The sequence below is a fragment of the Cyrtonyx montezumae genome, unplaced genomic scaffold, assembly GCF_038088225.1.
Source record: "Cyrtonyx montezumae isolate F1298 unplaced genomic scaffold, pur_monq_1.0 scaffold_18, whole genome shotgun sequence".
NCBI lineage: Eukaryota > Metazoa > Chordata > Aves > Galliformes > Odontophoridae > Cyrtonyx > Cyrtonyx montezumae.
The window spans coordinates 10,734,645-10,754,718 of record NW_027071914.1 but is presented as its reverse complement, the minus strand read 5'-3'; positions in this window follow the sequence as shown (position 1 = coordinate 10,754,718).

Sequence of the window (20,074 nt, the reverse complement as noted above, 5' to 3'; positions counted from 1 at the left end):
AAAGAGAATTACACATTTATGCAAAATTCTTACAAGTTTCTTGAAAACAGATGACAGAAGAGGGGAGACCTTACCACTACTTCTCCTGAAGAAGGAATGAAAGCTGAGCTCACCCTTAATATAAAGCATTCAAGATCAAGGTTCTCTCCTCTGCATTCTGCATTGTCTGATAAGCAGTTCATTCTTGTTTCTCCTGTATCTATGGCATTTGTGATGTTGTTCTTTGTTGTGGATAATCTGATGTCCAGAAAGAGGTGAATTCCTGATGCCAAAATATTACACTTTGATTATCAAACTCATCAACTGGGATACAAATGTTCCCAGGGAAGCAGTCTTTACTGGTTCCACTTTTGAATGGAGTGACTTGGGGTTTTTTATTTCTTATTTTCTCTCATATTAGCAATTGGCATGGTTCTAAATTAGGGAGAAAATGTGGGGTTTGGGGTTGATAACTTATTGTTGATAGCAGGTATTCTGAGCTTTCCTTCCTGATGATGACATGGCATTATCTGACACTTTTCTTGGGGAGGTTTTGGAGCCTTTTCAGTATTTCTGAAAATATGTCCCCACTGCCAGAAGTATATAATATATGGGAAAATAATGCTCTGACTGATGCCCTGATGTTACAGATATTTCTATCACACCCATAAAAACCTCCTTTAATTGGCAATGGTACTTTCCAGTGGGAATTTAGGAGTTTGTTTTTGAGAACTAGTGCTCAGAATATAGTTCTCTTCCATCACAGGAATCACACATGATCTCTTTTTTTTTTTTTTTTTTTTCTTACAGAATTTTTTCACCAGATTCCTCAGTCTTTTGTTTTAGCTCCAGTATATGCTAAGAATCTTACCCTGGATTGTTGCTGGTGTTTGCTGTTATTCAGCTGTTCCAGTAATTTCTTTCTGTCCACTGACAACAATCTAGCTCACTCTAGCATCTAAACTACATAGAAGGATGAGAAAAGGACAGGCTAGTGTCTGCTTTTTGTAACAGTGAGCCCTTGACAGGTCTGTCTTTTTTAACATTCCACATTTCAAGTTCCAAAATTCCTATGACAGTGGCCAAAGTTAGGAAACTGGTAGCAGAACAAGGCTGAACCAGAAGCACATGCCAGACTAGTGAGGTCAGAATTCTTGGGTACGGCTGCAGCCGGTAAATGTTCCAATTTGTTATGTTGTCAGTTTGACCACAGTCCAAGGCACTCAGATTTGTGCCAGACCCCAAGCCAGAGAGGTTTTGTTTGCTTGATGTCCTAAGGATACAAAACTTATGAGATCTTGCTGTCTGTGTATTTGTGTCCCTCAGCCCCTCTGCAGTCACGGTGGGGCTCAACAGCCAATCTCAAAGAAATTAGGCAGAGTGATGTCAGTCTTAAGGATGTGAATTTATATGTTTTGTAAAAATGCACAGCTGTGCATAGAGATACCATATGAATGCTCCTTTTTTTTTAGGAAAGGCTGCAGTAGGAATTCAATTAGATAGCTAGGAATCCCCTTGGAAAGCACTGTGACTGGAAAATGCTGCTTCTGAGTGAAGTCATTCATTCTTAAACTCACAGAAGGATCCAACAAAAAGCACAGTACATACTTCTTTCATTGCTCACCAAAAGCCTTGTTTCTCTTTGGTCTGGCTACTTGCATGTAGTGACCAATATCATAAATGTCTTACATGTCTTTTCAAAGCCCTACTATAGTTTTCCATCTGATGTGAATTATGAGGGGACAGAGCTGTCTTTTTTCCCTCTTGACACTGCTGGATAGCCCCTGAACAAGTAAAGGAAATGGCAAATCAAAAATCATCTTCAAGCCATGGTCCAGGGCAACTGATGTATGATAAGCCAGTCAAACATGGTCAATTAAATCTCTGCAGACTGTTGTCTTAGTGGTCATACAAAAACATTTTCAGGGATGCAAACTAACAGAAAAACAAAAAGGGGAGAAGTGAAAATAATGTTCTAATTAACAAAAATTAGCCAAATTTTGATTTTTCTGGAAATTAAAAGTGCCGTGGACACACCTTTTGGACTGCTCATTTTTCTAAGTTAAAAAAAAAAAGTTACTGAGCTTCTTTCATTCATATGCATTGTATATATTTCATGCATTTATATGCATCACCAGGAAAATTAGCCCTGCAATGACGGGTCCAACCTGAGTAACTTCATTTAGGGGAAGGAAATGGCGTGTTCACAACTTTTTCTCCCAAGCTTCCCTTGTCATTTGTCTTTTCAGTTTGTTGCTTGGAATGTGGTTGGTTTGTTACATGTAGTTTTACAGAACTAAGACTTTAAAAGCTGCTGTTGGCTATTAGTATTTCTAAAAGCAAACCACAAACACAAACACCAGAATCACCAGCAAAAAAGCAACTAAGATTTTAATGAATTAAAAGGTAAGTTAAAAGAGCAAAATCAATCTAAAATGTGAAACTAATAAGTGTTGTTGTCTAGGTTGAGAGCTATGAAAAAATGCTATGAATTAACAGCAGATTGCTGTGAATAGCAGTGAAACATTTCATGCAATGTTTACAAGAACCAGACTTGATCCACTGGGATTTAAGTGGACATTCTCTTGCAACACTGGGTAACCTTATCCTACAGTCATATACTACAGTGTCTTTCTCATGACTGTTTGGTCCTGGCAACCATCAGGTAAAAGAGTGTGAATTAAATGGATCAATCATTTCCAGTTCCAAAGTTCTTTAGGGAGATTCCTGACAGTTCTTTCAATATTGAATTTATTGTAACTGGGTCCTTCAGTTCTTAAGTCCTGAAAAAGAAAGTGAGAGCTACCATCTACTTAATCTCTGATCTTGAAGATAGTTCTGGGAACAAAGTGATGCTTATTTCCAACTGCCTATTTCCTCTTGGAATAATTGCCAGATGGATCTAAAATCTTGCTTTGCATGCAGTACCACCCAGTAAAATAGGTTGCACAAGACCATAATGCAGTGGCCTGGCTAATTTTGCACCAGTTCTACCGCTTTCTTCATTTGCAATGGTTTCAATTCCTCTCTTGTTCCCATTGGTGTGGCTTTATTTATGGGCTCCCCCTGTGTTATGTACATAATTCCTTTTATTGGATGAAGGCTGAAGGCTGAGTTCAGAAAGAAAATATTAGAAGCCCTTCAGCTTTGAGGTTCTTGTTCGCTAGGGTTCATCAGTTTGGGAACTGTTTGCCAGTTTGGAAGATAGAAACAGAGAAAAAGGGTATAAATGCTGCTAACCTGTGTAAAAAGACTCAATTATTGGGAAGATAGGGGAAAAAAACACCCACAAAAAACACACACAACAGAAACAGAGGTAAGAGCTCCAGAGAGGCAGGGGTTGTCAAAAAGCCTTCCCCATCAAACAGACTTCAGAGAACCATAGCAGACGGATTTTCAGTACCAGTCAAATGTAAGAGTGTAGAAAGTTGACATGCTGTCCCTTGGAGAGCTGAGGTATTGACAAAAGACATGCAAACTTGAAAAATGTACATTTGTGGAAAAATCCATCCTGACAAGTGACTGCACTTAAGTCACCAAATGGACTTCACCCATGGGATGGAACTCAATTACTGTTGCACATCCAATGAATCCAACCATGGAGAAAGCACACAGCCAATGAAAGGGAAGCGTTCAGTAATCAGATCTTTCAAAAACTATTTAGCTTTTTGCCATTGAGTACCTTCTATAAGTGATGTGTGCTTCCCTGCAAACCTGCTTGGCTCCTCATTGAGATGGTTAGAAATGCTGAGCCACTCAGCTGTTCTGGAGCACACACACATCCTGCAAAAGCCATTCAAGAGAATTTCTCAAACCTTTCTGAGGAGGCATCTGACCTGAGTTTTTCAATTGCAATTTGTATTTGGTACAAATGAAGAATGCTGTTGTATTTGGTGATATTTTTATGATACTTGCAGTAAGAGCTATTTAATGCTAAAAAGATTGAGTTAAATGGTATAGTTTTACTTTCCATCATTTTGATTTCAACACTGCCACAGTTATGACAATAAGTAAATCCTTCTTAGTGAAAGGTCTATTTTGGGTCATTTTTATTTTCTGTTTCATAAATGAAAGTCAGCCTCACTAATGGCATCTAAACAATTTGATTTAGAATATACCTTTACACATACTTCTTTTGCAACAAAAAACATCTTTGTGAAACTGAAAGACTGCAAATGTTTTTTTGCTAAGCATAGGTAATAGTAACTGGTGAATGCTTTTAAGAACAGTGGTATTATGTGCAGTGTTTCATAAATACACTAAGTTTCTGTGGCCAAATTTGAAACCTTCGCTGCTTTTTCCATCCAGATAGTTCTTCATTGTGTCTGTCTGCTGTTATAGATCTGCAAAGGTGCTTTTTAGATGTCTTGTTCTAGAATAAATCGAATATTTAAATATCTCCTTTTCATGAAAATTCAGAACGCATTTTCCCTCAGATACATGGAAATCCAGTTCCACCACTGTGTACACATTGTACACACATGTAGGTGGATGTGCATACAAACATCTTCTACCCATCACTGAAAGGAAAAATATCATGGACACCAAGCTGTTCTTTATTTTTCCTTCCTTTTTCACTTCCACTGTTTCAACCAAGATTTTTTTTCATTCTCTGTTTGCCTTTCTTTTTGCAAGCTGGTGATTTGGGCTTGGAGGATTTTCTGGACTGCCAAGCAACTAGCTTCTCCTTATTCAGATTTTCAGGGGAAAACGTAGCTCAGCCATTTATGCTGTCACCCTGACAAGTTTGAGCCTAATCTCAAGATGAGGGTTATCAGGAAGTATCAGTCAAGCAACAGCCATCAAGGATCAGGAATCAGCAGCCAAATCCATACCGTTCCAGGCTCAGAACAGTGAGCTGGAGAAAACTGCTTAGCCCCATTTGATTTACATTTTGTGAGTGGATTGAACAGGGTACTGGATTTAATCCTCAAGACTGTTCTCAAGTTCTTGGTGTGATTAGAGCCAAAGAACATTTAACATTTATAGCAACTGTATCAGGAATATGATCTCAACAAAATAAAAAGTCCACATTCTTTGAAGAATCTCTCTGGAGAGTTGAAAATCCCACCTTTGACCCCTAAAACTTCTTTGTAAAAGCACTCTGTGTTTGCTTTGTATTTATCATGAATCTTCAGCGCTGTTCAATCTGTCCAGAAACATGGTTTCTCTGTCTAACACTTTGTAGCATCTGCCTTCATGGGTAGAATGATTCAGCATCACAAGTATGCGAGTCTGCCGTGAAGCAAATATTTTTCATTGTTTGCAGAATCCCTAGAATTCAATAGAGGAGCAGACTGCTGTTTGAGCCAAGAAACATCTGAATGTCATGTAAAGTTTGGTTAATTATTTCCTAAATAGTCACCAGCACTACTGTAGTCTTTAATTGGGTTTGACTGATATTGTTCACTGCACAGCCGTCTCTCAGTGAAGGTGATGGTTTGCTTTCACTTCGGTCTGCTTACTTTTGCATTGTGATAAAGCCATCTCATCAAAGGATGCATTCTCAGAGACTTAGAAAAACCGTGGCTGTGGTCTTCTAAAAATTACACCAAGGTTATTCCAGGGCATCAGCTTATTCTGATCAGAACTCAGCACAGATTCCACATACACTTCATCCAGAAGCGCATGTAACTGCTGTGGCCACAGCAAAACTCATATCAGCTGCAGCTTCATTATTATCTCCTCTATCTATGTTTATGGAAGCATAAAACAAAGAGAAAGAACTTGTCAGTGTTTTGATTCGGTGCCACTAGGCTTGAGCTTTCTGGCTCTCTGACGTGTTCCAGCAGCACTGGGGGGTGTGGGCAGCTGGTTATACAGTTGCTCCAGCAGGAATGAGTCAGCACTACTAGGCAACCTCTGAACACACCTTCTCATACCTACCATTCTAATTTCAGAAATTCCACAGGTAGCTAAGGATCTCCAAATTAGTAGTTTCCTACCACAAGTCTTGAGATCCACAGAACAAGCCAGAATAACTGACTTCATTCTGTTACATGAACTGCCATACCAGAACCCTGAAACATGGCCTAAGGAGCACAGGAGCACATTATTGCCTGGATTTACAAAGGTATTTAAGCATACAAGGATGCAGACAGACACCTAATAGGATTTATAAAAGTACCTAAGGGAGTTTGGGACCTAATTCCCATTGGCTGTCAATGGGAATTAGATGTGTAATCTACTTATGCAATTTGAAAATCCCACTGGCTGCATCTTTTCATGGCTAAGAACCATTACAAGCCGTAGCTCTAATGAATAGAATTATTATTATACTTGGTTTCATTTCCTAAAACTCTGATCTTGGTATGAAGACTCAGTGGCAACTTCACTGGGAAAAACTGCTTGACTCCGAGCTCAGATATGTGCTATGGATATGAAGTGTTAGGAAGGAGTAACTGAGCTTCTGCAACAGTCTTCATCATTGCTGTTGTACCTGCAGTTAGCTGCCAGGGGTGTTGTGAATTGGTCAGTTTGGCTTCATTTTGTGTCACGTAGAGAATGCAAGTGACTTGATGAAGAAAAATTTGGCTCATTCACAGCAAAGTAATAAAGAAAACAAAATTATAAGAGCCCAGAGGCTATGACTATCCAGTTGAAAGAGTTGCAGTTTTCTTGCAAAGAACGGTGTTGGAATCTTTTCAGCACTCCATGAGTGTCCCGTCTGGTACTGGACAAAATACACAGCTTTGGGCATTACAAGGGCTCTTTGGTTCCTCTCTTTAGCTCAGGCAGCCGAGGCATGAGCTACCATACAGAGTTTAGCTAAACTCTGTCAGTCTGTTCCTTTCTCTTTTTCTTGTTGGGCATAGACTCAAACAACAACTGAAATTCTTCTATGCATACAACTGTTCAGAAGCTATGAAAAGCCATTTTCCCCTCAAAGTAGTTTTCATTGAATCAAACTGAAGCTGCAAGAGGATGCTAATTGTTTGTAGGGTTTCTACAAATGCTTGTGAACATAAGGCAGTTACAGCGCTTTTTAAACATAGTGGAGTTTTAAAATATTGTTTGCTGATATAAATATTATGTTTATTAAAAATACGTATAGTAATAGAAAAAATAAAATGCTGTATGTATTTCAGGGTGAAAATCTCACTCTGAGTCAGCAGAGTCCTTAATCAGAGGGATAACATACCATATGAACACAGGGAGAGGGTATTACATACAGTGATATAAGTTAACCAAAAATCTGGCCCAAGTCTTTAAGTATGTGATTGTGAACTTCTTGTTATGTCTCACTGAGTGTATGGAGTGGGTAAAGAAATCCAAGGGCTGCGAGGGGACACGGTGTGTTCTTGTGTGGGAACGTGAGCTGGCACTTCAGGGTACTTAACAATTTTGCAAATGCTGCTTTTCACTATGTCACTGTTTGTATTTCTTATAACAAGCTAATATATGACTGTATGCCAGCCTGCTACTTAGAAAGTGGGAGTTCTTCTGTTTCCAAGCCAGAGAACATGTAGCACAGCAGGATTTCAGCATCTCCTGACCAGAACCCTTATTTATCATTTCAGCACCTACACATGCACAGAGCCACTGTACGTTTACTGTACAGGCTGCTATTACTTGAAGTTCAGCATAGCTGTTTTTTTGTTGGTTTTTTTTTAATCAAAAAGAAAAGAGAACACACTGAGCATGACTGCAATGCCCACTTACACACCTCAAAGCAGAGGAGCTGAATGTACCATGAGAGCAGGCAAGTGCCCAGTGCAGCCAGTGCTGGGGAACATCTCCTGTCATCAGGAGCCCACAGAGGGTTTGGATGTAGCTGACTGAATTCAGTTTTACTGCAGAGCACTCTGCCTACTGAAATCATGCCACAGCTAGAATTTCTTCCCAGCACACCCATTGCTGAGCAACAATGCTTGTGTGTCCTTTACCAGAGAATGGGATCAGCTCAGCCTGGCTCTTGAGAAACACAGCAGCTGCAGTTGAGAAGATGATGGGTTGAATTTTAGTTAAAGGAGCTTTGCAGACCCAGCTGAGTGCTAGCTTTTCATAGCTAAAGGCAATCTAGCAATATAGTCCCTTGTGTGGCTGAAACACCCTTGCTGGAGGCAGTGGCATTTAGCTGCAAGTGAGATAGGTTATCCACCAGCACAAGGACAAGAGGGGACATGGATATGCAGAAGTCAATTGTTCTGTAGGAATGACAGCAAGCTGTTTTTTTCTTCTTTTTGGTCTCTCTAAAAATCTATTTGATGCTACAAACTGGATGAGTGTTAAGACTAGCTCCTTCCTGGCATGGAGTACACAGACATTGTGCAAGATTCCTTTCAACTCAGCTTTGCTGACATGCTCTGTTCTGACCTCAACGATCCCAAGTTTTTCCAGTTCTGAGTCCCTCTACGAGTAAAAAGGCCAGTGTCAGTGAAATCGTGCCAAGATACCTGGGGAGCTAGGCAAACTGGAAAGACCAGGTTGTTCTATGATCTCAGGTAGGGGGTTGAGTTGTAGTGCAGCTCTGGGAGGTCACTTTCCAGCAGGGATGCAGAGGCATCAGGTGAGATATCAGGGGTTAGTTGGAGTGGGCTGGGTGAGCAGCATTGACTGCTAGCAGGCAAATGGCAAGGTTCCTTTTTTTTTTTTTCCAGTAGAAAATATTTCAATAACATTTTTTTTTCTTTTCAACAACATATTTTTTAGATCTCTTTTCATTTTCTGAATAAAAGGAAATAGTCCTTGACAAAATAATGAGTGAATACTGCCGTGAAAAAGCCAGTTCCTATTTTATGCCTCCTGCTCTTCTAGTAGACATTTTCAAACAAACTCTAACAAAGGCTTTGGAAATTCAGCTGTCCTTGAGTGTGCTCCAGATGAGTTTTGCTTGGAGTGGTTGATATTCCTACCAGTCTCTTCTTTTCTCTGTTAGTCTGACTGAGCATCCCTTGAAAACAATAGATGTCTTTCTGGTGACTCCATCAGCACTGCTTGAACTATATTCACAACACCTGGGTAAGCACAGGTACTAGGTTCTCTGCATCTCTTCTATTTCTGGTAGTGTAATTCTTACTTTACCTGCATTTTGCCTGTCTTGATTGGCCTGCTATAGAACCAAATCCCCTGCCTCATGAGAGGTTTATAACCCTCCATCTGAATATACCTCATAAATATCAAACTTGGGACATTTCATAAATTCTTTTCATTTCTTTTCATTTACTCCTTCCTTTAATTAGTGAGGAAAAGTTAGCTGACATCTGGGAAAAGCTGCCCAGGCAGTTTTATTTCCCTATGTTTTCCCTGTATTGAGTTTTAGTTCATTACTTTGTTTGAAAAATGTCCTTGAAAATGTGCTCATTTGCCCTTCCAGTCCCAGAGCAGAATCTGTGCCAATGTATATGAAAGCAGTCACATTTCTTGCACATATCTCTTTCTTGGCTTTCCTGTTTGAGCTGCACATCGCAGTGCATTGACTGACAATTGCAAATGCATGAGTTATTGTGTATGGGGGAAAAATCTAGCATTCAGTTGACACACATTATTTTACAGCATCGCTTACCTGTAGTCATAAAGAGTCGCTCACTTATCCAGAGGTCTTAAGGAGCTGTAGAGAAGCTGAGGGAGAGTTTGATAACATTACTTTTAGGCTGCTTGACAGATCTGCTTTGTCTTTGATCTTTGTGTGGGCATCTGCATGTACCACCTTCACCCACCTTTTCTTCACACTAGTTTACAGCAACAGTGTTAATGTTTTATATTCAAATTGCCCTGTGAAAAGTGTTAATTCTGTTTTGGAAAAGGAAATGCTGAGACGTGAAAATTGGCAAGCCTAAAACCCTAAAAAACCTAAAAGCCTATTTTTGACTAGCTGGATTTAGCTAGACAAAGTTTACACACCTTTGGGCAGACCCAACCATGCTGATCTTGTCCATATGGCTGTTCCCATCATCATCAGTCATACCAGAAGTTACTGCCCAAGCCAATGAAAAATCCCACAGGTAGTCCTGAATTCAAGCAACTCCTAGATGGATGAATGAATGGAGGGATGAACTGATTCAGATGATTTTGCAGGGAGCAGACTAAAGCAGATTCACATAAGTCTGCTCCATCAGCAGGTCTGAAGAGGGAAAGCCAGTATACTCTGGGTAGGTAGGTTAATGTAATGCAGCTGGAGTCTCACACTTGTGAAACTATATGAGAAGAGTACACTTCTTGCTTTCTTAAGTCATGAAACAACCTGTGTGTCCAGAGCTGGTTAGAGAAGAAGTGGCGAAAGTATCTCTCATTGTGTATGCATGCTGTGCAAAGTGCTTAGCTCTCATCTCAGCCATGAAGTACTATGGAAGCACAAATCCTGGAGATAAGAAAAGCTCATATCATGAGTGCAAGTGACAGAGTCTAACCAAAGGTCAGAGAGTGGAAACCATCCAGAATTAGAAGTGATTATTTTTAGCAGGAGAGTGGAGAGCTCTATTTAGATTGCTATAGCCCTGGAGCCATCCTCCAAAACACATAAAGTGATGGTTTCTCTTCAAAGAATACGGGTGGCAAGGGATTAGCCAGTACTCACAGCAAACATACCATGATGCAGAAGAAAGAATTGTCCAGGCTTTAAAGCAGCTAAAAATTGGCAGCAGTAACCAAAAATATTTCTACTGATGGGCAAATATGGAAAGCAAATATCTAGATAAACTAAAAGAAAGACTTTGCTTTTGCCTAATCTTTGTGGCATTTCCAGCCCACAGATTTCTCAGAATCTAGTGGAGGCCAAATCACATGACATTTCTAGACAGATTTGCTGACCAAGGCCTTTGGGATCAGTTCTGAACTTTGGACGATTAGTTAAAATGAAATGCTTTGGGCTTAGCTGTTAACAGTGTCTGGAACTCTGTACTGTGAGATGTGAGCACCAATCAGCTAAGTGCAAAGCCACTTACCCTGAATGATTCATATCAGCGTTGCCTTCGTCTCTGGTACACTCAGCCTATGCTATCAGACCTAGATGTCTGCTTTGGATTTTATCTATCTCTTCTGGTGTAAAGGTTGTTTAGCAAAAGAAGCCACAGGATGTGTGGTATCCTGAAACAGTGCTACAGTGCTGTCCGTTGTCTCTTGCTCCTCGCTGATGGATTTACCAACTTCTTCCTCTTCTTTTCTTCCTTCCCCCACCCTCAGCGTTTCTCCGTGTTTCTCTCTTCCCCCATTTCTAGTCCTGAGATGAGAAAGCTGATGCTTCGTTTTGTCTTCTTTGAAATTCGGCACTGCAGATTTTGCTTCCAGTTCCAGGGCCACCACTGAGCCTGGGCATGGTCCAGGCTGCTGCTGTCCAGAGCCACTCCCCAGCTCCCACGTTAGGCTTCCCAGCACTGCAGGTGGCACTCACACAGCACAAAGCCGCCCTGCCTGGACCTGCAGGAGCTGGCTCATGCCTGGCAGGCCTTCTTCGTGTTGGGCAAAAGCAGCTGCAGTGCTAGAGCCCAGCTGTTCAGAAAAGTGCTGAAGCCACGATTTAGCGAACACCTATGGCTCAGGTTATATACACAAGTCTTCCTCAGGACTTCTTGGAGTCAACTGTGCTGCTCTGATCACCTGTAGTAGATATGCAGAATGGCTCTTGATGGGAGTTGCCAGAGTGAGTTTGTTTCAGGCATGCAGCGTTCAGCAGGCCTGAACATACTTGGCATGAGGTCAAGGCTCTCAAAACAGCTGTGCCCCTTTGCTAATGGCTTGACAAATAGAAGCATTTTTGCATTTGTCACAAAATCCCCAGGCCTGTCGCTTTCATGTTTCTCAGGGCTTTAATTCCATGCCAGTATACTGGGCTGGAGTGGGAGAGAGAGAGAAGCAATGCTCTACAGATGGCCCAGGCTGGGATATCCTGGGAAGGATTTATCCTCTGAAGAGAAAAATTCCTTGAAGGGAGAGAGATTTAAAATACGTGCCACATTTCTGCAAACACTTTAAGCTGGCATAAGTCAGCCCTGCAACGTCTTTCAGAAGGAGACCCACCATTCCCATTCCTCTGCCTCCTCCTTCCTGGCCCAGAGCAGCTCTTTTCCCTATGCTGGCACCAGCACACACATGGCTGTGCAGTGAACCAGGCCAGGGATCTCTGCCAGGTTTAAGCTAAACAATTTCCTTTTCCCCAGGTTAATTTAACCTGGATGAGTTCCCTGATCTGGTTCACTGCGGGGCCACTTGTGTTGGTGCAAGGCAGAGAGCAGTAGGGAGAGTACAGAGGAGTGTGGGATGGAGGTGATGGGGAGGAAGGGCCATTTTCTTTAGTAGCAGTGCTGTTTTATGCTTGTTTATAGATTTGGTGTATCCGTGGTATTAATTGCTGGAAACGATGAGCTCAAATCCATGTGTCCATGAGCCACGTGAACTGAGATGACTCCTTGCAGCTTGGTCTCCACCAGCAGCTTCCTTGTCAGATGAAGGCTGTCAACCATCTGCTAGACTGCCCTCAGTTCCCACTTGTGCTGATGGTGAATACTTATTAGGCATTTATTTAAATATCAAGGAGAATTAATCTTCTGAATGGCAGCTTGGTAGATGATTTGTCAGCAGTTAGCTCATTTACTCTAAAAAAATGTGGATTAATTCCATCTAACTGAGTGGAGCTCTTTGTATTTACAGCGGTGTAACTGAAAGTAGGATCAGGCCCGATTTATTACTCTGTAACAGTATTAGCAAGTATTGTGCCATCCATGTCATACTGCTGGTGTTCTGCTGTAGTTGAGGCCTCCATTAAACTCTGAGGCACAAACTCTGTCCTTACAACTGCAGCAAAGCGGTAGATAGTAGGATCTGACCTGTTAATGGAGAAATGGGCATTAGCAAAGATTTCCAGCTAAGTATTTGCTCCTCCACAGTGGGCAGTCTTGAGGTTGGTGGGACTGTTCAGGACTTACATGGTTTTCTGAAACATGAAGGTATTTCGTATTCACTATACTCAATGTATATGTAATTTACACTGTATCCACTCAAGTTGTACTTTGAAGGTGAGGTTCTTGTGCACTGAGTGTGACCAAAAGCATAAGTAATTCTCAGTTTTTAAGGGGGAAAAAAGTTAATTTTAGTTACTTTTTTTCTTTTTCTTTGGTTCCTTAGAATGTTATTGTTTTCCACTGAGAAGAAAATTACAGTGGTACTTGACCATATTCCCATACCTTCTCCCACATGAGGAGAAATTTACATATTTATTGAATATATGTTCTTAGAACAGCCACACTGTAAGGCTGTATCTCATTTACAGCATGTTCCTGTTGGCTCAGTAGCTTGTTTAAAAAAAGACACAGTAACAAGAAAAAAAATAAGGAATGCATTATCAGTGATTATATGTGAGCTGCAAACATAAAAATGCCTGAAGTATGGGGAGAAAGAGATAGACTGATAGCCTAGAGACATAATAAGCCATTAAACCATTTAAGGGAGGCCTGCTGAGTTTGTTGTTCAATTACTGTAACTGATGAAGAATGTCAATAATTACGATTTTCAACCCTGAATGATATTTACATTTGTAAAAGTTTCAGAGATTGGCCTTACTAAAGCCCAGTGAGGCTACTACTAAGGAGCAAGGATGAGGTTCAGAGTGCATCTTTTTACAGAAGAATTTATAATGTATATATACACGGGGTACATGCTCTGCTAGCCTGAGCCAATCAAAGCAGTGGGGTGGTCTGATCTCATACGTGTGTCACAGTCTGAGATGATTAGAAGAAAAATTATTGCCTACTCTTCCCTGAGCCAGACACATGGTGTAGTACTTCTCTGTGGTATAACTTCATGAAAACTTTGCTTGGAAGTGATAAAAAAATATTGATTTAATCTATCCATCATCATCACTATGGTCATAACTTGAATACTTTGAGGATAACAAAGGTCTTTGTCATGGGTTGTAGCAAACCCCATTATCAGTACAAGCTGGGGGATGTAAGGATGGAGCACAGCCCTGCTGAAAGGGATTTCAAGGCACTGGTGGATGGCAGCTGGACATGAGCCAGTGATGTGCCCTCGCCCATAAAGCCAACTGTATCCTGGGCTGCATCAAACAAAGAGGGGCCAGCAGGGCAAGGGAGTTGATCCTGCCCCTCTGCTCTGCACTGATAAGACCTCACCTGGAGTAACGTGTCCAGATGTGAAGTTGTCAGCACAGGAGAGATGTGGACCTGTTAGAATGTATCCAAAGGAGGGCCACAAAAATCACCGAACAGAACTGATCCAAAAGATGAAACAGCCCCCCTCACAAGGACTGGGGCTGGTCAGCCTGGAGGAGACTCTGGGGACACCTGAGAGAGGCCTTCAGTATCTAAAGAGAGGCTATAAGAAAGAAGGGGACAGACTCTTTTGCAAGGTCTGTTGTGATAGGATGAAAGGAAATGGTTTCAAACTAAAAGAGGAGATTTTGATTGGATATAACAAAGAAGTTTTTTACAATAAGGGTGATGAGGCACTGGCACAGGTTGCCCAGAGAGGTGGTGGGTGCCCCATCACCCAAGATCAGGCAGGAGGGGCTCTGAGCACCTTATGGAGCTGTGGGTGTCCCTGTTTGTTGCAGGGGAGTTGGACCAGATGATCTTTAAAGGTCCCTTCCTGCTCAAAAGATTCTATGATTCTGTGACCACCTCTGCATCTTTTCCAGTAGTGTAAAAACTAGACATAACACTATAGCCTTGATTTTAGACAGGAGTAGTAGCTTTGCCTATAAAAAATTGTCTGCTACTTTTGCTAGTGCCTACATTTTAGTCTCTCAGAGGCAGATCAAAGCAACTCTCCATTTGCAAATCACTCACACTATGACACTATTTTGTTTGCTCTTCTTCCACATTCTTATATTTCTGTCTACTTTAAAAATTTTTCTTTAGAAATTTGAATTGTTAGAGGAAAAAAAATGGCTGTGTTTATGTGGGTGTATAATTAACATCTCTTGTTATACACAACTATCAGTAATGAGTATGAAAATGGCCCCAATGTTTGCAATGTAGGAATTATTGTGATAAGGAAAGGTTAAAAGATTAAGAAACTCAGGGTCTGTAGTGGTTTTCTGAGGGAAGGTCATGTAATCCCACAAACCAACTTTTCTGTAGTCCTTGTTACCCAGTGGAGATGACAAAACGGTTAAGATGATCCAAAAAAGAGAAATGAAGGTAATTTTAAAATGCTATGTAATAATTTATCTGAAGGGTCTCACTGTTCCAGATTAATTTCCTAAGCACTGTAATAGTGTTGGTCCTTATAACACTCTTCGGTATTCAGACAGATATTGCAGCTGACATCTTTAAGTACTGTATTATATTTTAATGTAAGTTATTGGAAGCTATAAATAAGATCCCACTCTGACATCACATCCTTCACTGATACATAAAATAATCATCTGAAAAAAATCGGTTTCATTTTAACATCAAATAAGATTAATTAACAACAATGATACTGTTTTTAGTAGTAGACAAAATCTCTATACTTAATGAAAATGTGATGGCCAGGTGGCTTTTCTTACATAAGGTTAGTTATCGATCCTTATTTAAGGCAGTATGGGTGAGATTCAAACCTAATTCTGATTTCTGAAAGGCTTACTGGACATTACTGTACATTGTATTGCATCATCTTGTACAAGTATTTCTGTGTAAGAAAAGATACCTTTTTCACACCCTCAATGTGGAGAGTTTGAAAGGATTATTTTTGTTTCTTATACATCCTCACAATTATTTTGAACCAGAATGATGCTGGAGACATTACCATTATTTTCATTTCTTCATTGCCCAGGTAGTAAATACTGCTGTAGAGAGGGAAGAAAACCCTTTTTTTTTTTTTTTTTTTTTTCATGAAAAATTAATAATAAAAGCATGTTTCAAGGAAAATGTTTTTTGCAGTAAGAATTGCTAGTGCTGAAGGATGCTGATGGTTTCATCTGAGCAGTTTGGTGCAAGGTTCTCTCTTTCAACAAGTCTGTGCCTCGAACCCTGTTGCATAATGACCCAAATGCCAACTATTTTGAAAAATAAACTGCCTGAGTTGGATTCCTGTTAAGCAATCAACTTTTATCATCTGGAGAAAGCATGAGCAGCATTGTTCCTCTTGAGGATGGTTAACTTCCTTCATTTCTTTGTTTCTAAACAATTTGGTTAGTAGACAAAGCATTTGTTGTGCTAGAAGCTCTTCTTGGATGCAAGGTGCTGCCCCACCCCCAGTACAGTTAGGCTGTGTGTATAGCTCTTGAACCAAGTAACACTGATCTTTATGATGGATTCTGGAAACAACAGAGAAGCTTTTAATTACACATAGGGAGTGGTTCCACAGGCATCTTGAACTAATCTAAGCCTGTGTGATGCAAGAGGGCTGTTCTTACCCTCCTACTGCTGGAGACAGGTTTGTTGGAAAAGTAAGGATCTCTTGGGGCAAGGTTTCACAATAGCCTAAGCTGGTCTGTGCTGAGACTTGCACAGCCTCTGCTTGTATCTTCCCCCACACTTGCTGGTGGCTCAACTTAGCAGAAGCTAGTGACTCTTCTCTTTACACAGTGTTAATTTTCTGCTGTCTTAGTGAGCTGAATGGGCTTGTGCAGGGGAGAGGCCAGTGGGCAATTCTTATGCCAAGGTAGAAATGGGAATATACACAAGAGTTTGATATCTATTATTATCCTATTATTATCTTGACAAAGATCTTCAGCATGAGAAATACATCTGACTCAGTTGTTCACCTTATGACTTTCCAATTTTGATTACCCCCTACATTTGCAAACATGCTTGTATTTGTTTTCTTGTTAAAAAGCAATCTTCTTCTTGTCTGGGACGCTTCTGCTCCCCACTCTGGCAGCTGACAATCCATTTCCTTCTGCTGAGAGTCATCAAGGACTCCCCAGGGTTGCCAGTACACAGAGAGGGTTGCTAGAGGCTCTTTCACACTTACTAATGGAAGAAGCATCAAAACCCATCACAGAGGGACATGATTCTTTCTTGGAAGTGAAAAGTTAAAGCGTGGTGGTTACTTTCTGGCATTAAATGCAGCCCGGGAGGGGTGGCTGCTGCAGGGAAGGTGTCCCTTTTTAGGAGTAAACCTGCCTTTTAAGCACTACATCTCTTCTTGCTTCTGTCTTACAAGAGTATACAAAAGGTAACAAGTATCGTTTGCAAGAACTGCAGCTGTGTACTACGGCATTTGCACAGGAAAGTAATACAGCCTCTCTGTATCTCGTCTGAAATTGGGACTTTAACGTTGTTGCCTCAGCAAGAGAATAAGGCCCTTAGCTGAAAAATTCACTCTCCCACATAGGAGGTACAGCCAGGAGTTGGGTAAAGGGCTGATACCCAACAACACATTTCTGATGTCTGTGCTGTTCTTTTCTATTTGAGCTGACAGCTAATGCCAGGACTTGGCCACATCTTCCCTGCACTGCAAGGAGTTTGGATGTCAGATGTGGGAGATGGAGCAAGCCTGGGCAGCCAGGCGTGAGCAAGAGAAGCAGCTGAGAGCTGACCCTTTGCTCTGCGGTGTGAGGTGCCATTGCTCATCTGACCTTTTGAATTCAAGCATTTGTCAGAAATTCAGAGAAAAGCAAGCCCAACCGGTCAGGGTGGCTCTGCCTCTGTTTTCAAGAGAAGCTTATGTTTTCAGGCAGACACACCTACCCCCAAGCCTGACCCCAAACTATGCATGTATCTGGGGTGAAATGGCGGGTGGAGTCCATTTCCCCATCTCAGTGTCTGATATACAACACAGCACTTCCAGCGTGTGACAGGTCCCTTCCCTTTTAGATCTGCTTTAAGCTGCTGCAGAGCTGTAACCTCGCAGTAACCTCGCAGGTAACACAGGGGCACCTTTCAGGCTCACTTTTAATTCTGCTTTCTTCCCCTAAGCCAATTAAGTCCACAAATCCCTACAGATTAAGGAAGGCAGGACAGCACCCAGGGAGGCCCCGTCCTGCTTCCTTGCCTTTCCCCAGCAGCAGGCAGAACGGTTTGCTCCCCGAGCCGCCGCTCGGCACCGCGGCGGAGAGCAGCAGCTCTGCAGGACCGGCTGCTCGGGGAGCTGGGGCTCGTCTGATCGCTCCGTGCTCGGCCCTGACATCTAGTGGGACAATTGCACTACAGCACGGAAGAAGCAAAGCAGATGAGGTCAGGGTTTGCTTCCCTGCAAGGCACAGTGCAGCAATGCATTCCCTGTGAACGCTGGTTTATTTTATTGTACTTAATGCTGCCAAGGAATTTGCTGTGAGAGAAAGGGGGAGGCCCCAACATAACCCCTCTATGGGTAATGTTTTTTTTCCCTTTTCCTCTGAATTCCTTTTGCTGTCAGGTGAATGGTCTAGCAGCAGCAGTGACAAACATCAGTTTCACAGTTACTTCTTGATTAACACCATTAAATGAAAACCAACTGTGACACAATCCCAGGAGACCATAGGGTAAAACTGTTGGAGAGCTCATAATAAACCCTGTGAAAAATGCAAAATTGCTACGGGCTAAATTTTCCACCTGGCTTCTCAGAACACAGCTGTGCCACTTGTAAGTACAACTGCTTGCACATGCAATCCCTGCTCTGTTTTCACAGGTGAGAAAGGAGCTCTCAGTGCGGGTAAACAGTTTGTGTATATAAAGTTGATTTTTCAATTGCTCCACTGGAAGTGATGCGCATAGCTGTCTTTCATAAGGAAGTGCATAAATACCTCTTATCAGATGAGAGGACAAATGTGCAGTTTTATGCTCTTGGAAGGTTGTTGGGTGAAGGTCTACAATGCCTTTTGTGTGGGAGCTGAAAGCATCACAACAGTGACAGCACAGAGGACCTGCTGTTGAGGTACAATAGGAATCCTTATTTGTAATACTTTGAGTTGTCCTTGATAATCAACACAGGCAAGCAGGGCTTCCCATGGCCAGGTGGTCCTGTGAGGGTTCTTCACAACACCCCAAACCATCCCTTTAGTTCCTGCTTTATCTATGTCTGCAGCTGAAAATATTCCTCACATTCCATGCTTGGGGACAGAATCTTCCAGCGGGCACAAAACAAAGGGAATCCCTTTCGTCGCCCTGGGAATTTCTGGTTCAGAGCTGGAGGATTCCTCAGATATGTTTCATAGCACATGGTCAAGTTGCCTATTGTGTGAGGCACATCTTCCTCAGCGATGCCAACAGAGTCGATTACTGTGCTTCTGCTGATGGCTGGCAACTTACAAAACTGCTTTTGGCAATGTATCTACCCACCGAGTATGGCCTGAGACAGCTGAAGTGAAATTGGAGCCAAAGCTTTTGTAGTCTTTGAGCCTTTGCTACTTGATTCTCCATCAAATGAGGCAGTGACATTCGGTGCCAGGGGACATGCCATTGTGTAGGGGAGGAGGCAGTGTCACAGAGCTCCCGCTGAATGGTGGCATCTCTGCTGCTGATGTGTTGGGTAGCGCCTCTGTGTCAGGGCCGTGGCTTCTCCTGGTGGCTTTATTTAGGTTTTGCACAGTTTGATCACCGCACAAGTCTTAAACAAGCAATTAATTGAGATTTTAATAAATGGTCACTGCATGCTAATTGAATATCCACTTGATTATTTAAAAATATTATGTGAAGTTTGTGTAATTTGTTACATTGGTATTAAATTAGCATATAAAATCTCCTGCATCTCCTGTATGATTTAATGAGGCTGTTATCGTGCGTGAATAAAACGGTGATTGATGAGTGAAAGCCTCTTTTCCGAGCACGGAGATTCTTTAATAAGGTCAGGAATATTTCTGACACGTACTGAGTTACTCATGTTATGCAGGTCACTTTTTGACGACAGACTGACCCATGTGTCATAATGAGGACTTCAGGACTGAAATGGATTCCTAACTAACCCAGCATGTGACTGCATTTGGACCTGCAGTCACACAGCGGCCTATGAAAAAAAGAGAGGTCACCACTGTGTCCTGGCTGAACTCCTCTCTGTAATTGTCAGCCACTGAAAGGGACTGATCTGTAATTCAGGGAGCAAAATAAGAGAAAATATAAAAGGCAAATCAGTAAACTGGAAAAGGAGGATTTGAAGCTTTTCCTCCCATTACTCTAATCCCAGTGCTGCTTCTGTCTGGTGGGTCAGAGCCATTTCATGTGTGGTCTGCCTTGGGTGTGCTTAAAACCCTGCACCAGCCTAGGGACAGCGCAGTCAAACCTCCTTTCCTCTGGCT